Here is a 3606-nt window from a genome sequence, read left to right as displayed (position 1 = left end):
ATGCCTGATGCTTGTAGCTGTCCACTCATCCCACTGAATTTTGGTTTTTAAAAGCCAGATACTGGGATTAGCAATAGTGGTAGCTGAACATGGTGAGGAAGGGGTTTCAGTTCAGGTAAGTACCCAAAAACTTGGAGCCCTGATTCGTTCCAAGCATGATACAAGAATAACGCACTGGCAAAACATAGCGGTCTCTCCCAGCAACAGGAGTACTGGGCTTTGGCCACATACATATGTCCCAGTGCCCTGTTTCAAGCCTCTGGCCTGGCGCTGATTCAGATGCCAAGGTCATGTGATGGAGGCCTGGAAGCAGCGTATCCTAGAAGAGGGAGCCAGCGCAGACAGAGAGGAGGTCCAGGAGGAGATAGGACCTGAGAGGAGCTCTGTATCCCAGCCAGGCAGAAGTTCTGGCAGGAGATGCCAGCCAGGAGAAGGAGAAGATGCCTCAGCTGGGAGAGACTTTAAATAAAAAGGGGGCTTTGGGAAGGAACTGTAGAGCCTGGAGAAGAGATCTAGAAGTCAACACATGTAGGTCAACAGCATCTCCCGCTTTGAGAATTTGTAAGCATCATATGTCACCATTTCCCTTGTGGGCTTTAGAGAGGACATTGAGACAGTCTCTGAGGACAGGCCCACTTTCAAGACATCGCAGTGTTTGATGCTAGATGTCAGACACAAAACCACCCCCACTCCCTCACAAGCCAGGGACAATGCGCATTAGCTGGTCAGAACATTGACAGAAGCAGCACTGGCCAAGTTCAACACTTGAGCAGCAGAGGTTAGAGTGAGGAGAATAGAGTTAGACACCCAGTGGTGTCCATCAATGGCTATTAGCCAGGATGGGCAGGGATGGTGTCCCTAGCCTCTGTTTGCCAGAGACTGGGAATGAGCGACAAGGAATGGATCACTTGATGATTACTTGTTCTGTTCATTCCCTCTGGGGCACCTGGCATTGGCCACTGTCAGAAGACAGGATGCTGGGCTAGATAGACCTTTAGCCTGACACAGTATGGCTATTCTTATCCTTGCAGAGACAACAGAGAAAGAGTTTGAGTTGCATTCTATTCCTTCTTGTGCAGCAGAATTGTTTGACAAACTTCTTGTCAGGTTCTTCCAGTGTATATCCATGGAAGACCAAGTGGGTTGCACAGGTGTTACTGAGAGCCTACATTGGCCTGTGGAATTATTATTGCTAGTGGTGGTGCATGAGAAGGAAAGAACTCAGATTCACAGATGTTAAGGCCAGTAGGGACCGTTATGATATAGTCCCACCTCCTGTCTAGTACAGGTTGAAGTATTTCATTTAGTATCTCCTGAATCAAGCCCATATCTTGCAATTAAGCTAGCGCACTACTCCCTCCACCCCAAAAGGCATCCAGTCTTGGTTTGAAGACTTCAAGGGATGAAGACTTCACCACATCCCTACTACGGTATTCCAGTGGTTAGTTTACCCTGTCAAATTTGCACCTCAGCTCTAGCCTGAATTTATTTAACTTCAGCTTTCAGTCTTTAGATCTTGTTATGCCTTAGTCTGCAGCACAGCTTGGCTTTCAGAGCCCAGAATGAGTGGCAGGCAGGGCTAGGAGTTAGGGGGGGAAAAGGCCTCTTAAATTACCAAGAGCCCAACATGGAACCCCACGATTCTATTTTTGCATCACTCAAAAATAGTTACTCACTTTTAATGAACTGTAATAGGAATCTCAGGCAGAGACCCCATTAGCACCTGCCCCAAGAACAAGGAACTTTAATTTAAGGGTAGCAAGTCACCTGTCCTTCAGTTACTTCATCAGTACACTCAAAACATTGCTTCTGCCTTCCGAGCAGCAGCTCATAAGGGAATTCAAACACCAGGTGATGATGAGTTCTCAGACTGAGAAGAGCAGTTAATTCATTTGTACACAAATGCACAGTAAGTACCTCCAAATAAAGTTCCTTACAAAGCACTGCTGGTCTCCATAGCAATTGGCATTTGCTGTACTTTCCTTGGAAAACATTTTTAAAAGATCCTTACGAAAGTACATTTTTCTTCATTATTTATGTATCCCTAGTTTAGTGCAGGCTTTTAGTCCTTCATATGCAATAGACTTGTCCCTTCAGTTTATGCAGTTTCATTTCCACATGGCGTGTGCTGCATGCAAATAGCTGGGGTGAGATCCGAAATTTGAAGAGGAATTTTGTCTACCAAAAGAAATCAACTATTTGGATTCAAATGTGCTTCAACTAGGTCTTTCACATCCAGACTGAAGCTTTGAATATGCCACAGCAGCATAATGACTTGCATCCTTCACGGAAGTCTTTAGTGTCTAAGGAAAATTAATGTAAAATGTAAAAAATATAAAGGGATCACAATAGGACCAATTCTTACTTAGAGAGCCTGAAAATGATTATTGTTCATACAGCAAAAGTTTGTCCAGAGACATGAAAAAGGACCCAATTCTGCCACCTTTACTCACGTTGACCACCACTTTACTCCACTTCATACTTTGAAAACATCTTGGGATGGGGAAGAGCTGGAGCTGCCACTAGACCTAGCATATCTTGTTTCAACCATAGCTTTTTTTTGGGATGGTCTTATCTCTAGAATGGGTGGCCCATAGTGCAATGACTTCGCTTGATGCTAAAAATTGTTAAGAGCTATAGGTTCTCTAGTGCTGGCACAGCCTTCTCAGCTTAGATGATGGGGTTTCTGGTTCCCTATACTTATTCTTTTGAACCACAGTAGCTTGAGCAGGAGAAAGGGTTGAGAGTTTAACTCATCCATCCAAAGCTCCTGTCTCTAGGAACAGCACAGACAGACACTAAACCAGCCTGAAAATGACACACTAAGCACTTCCTGATTATCTAGCACAAACCTCTCCCATTGTCTCTCCCCTCCATGGAAGTAGAGATTTCTATTTCAGGTTGGTCACAATGGATGGTTGTGCTTACATGAAGCAAAAATATAGGAGAAGATCTCAAGAATTCTAAAAAAGCTCTTTCAAGGGCTATAAATCTCTTCCTTATCTAGCTCTTCTATTTCTGAAGTCCACAGGAGAACAGAGGCTTGGCAGAGTACATTCCACTTTTCACATGCATTTCAGCATAGTCTTTCCTGTGTTACGGCTAATAGCAGTGAACTCCATCCTCCTACCTATAACTGCTGTAGTAGTGTTAGACATCAGTTACCTCCTCTGTTTAGGATTGATTCATTTACTCATTTGGAATGATTTGCATAACTTCACTCAGGCCTTCTTCACTATTTAAATAGAGTGTAGCAGTTCCAGTCAAACTTTTATACCATCGCACAGTCATGGTCTCTAGAATCTTTGCTCTAGGAGACTTTTATGAAGGCTAATCCATTGTTTTCACTGAGTATTCAAATGTGTCTGATGAGCCACCACTGAATATGCATCTACATGTTTTCAGATGAAGTTCCTATAAACTGAAGGCATTAAAGGGAAAGAGGCCAGTTTTAAATGATAGCAAATAAGGCTCAACAGGAATATAGCTTAGCAAGGACATGGTCACAAAGCTGCCATATTTAAGGTTTTCTGTGCAAAGTGTTTATAAATTGTTCCATTCCACTGTGACGTTAATCACTGGTGTTGCTGTTCAACATTACATATA

This window comes from Emys orbicularis, chromosome 2 (assembly GCF_028017835.1).
Source record: "Emys orbicularis isolate rEmyOrb1 chromosome 2, rEmyOrb1.hap1, whole genome shotgun sequence".
In the NCBI taxonomy this organism is placed as follows: domain Eukaryota; kingdom Metazoa; phylum Chordata; order Testudines; family Emydidae; genus Emys; species Emys orbicularis.
This window is presented reverse-complemented; position numbering follows the sequence as displayed.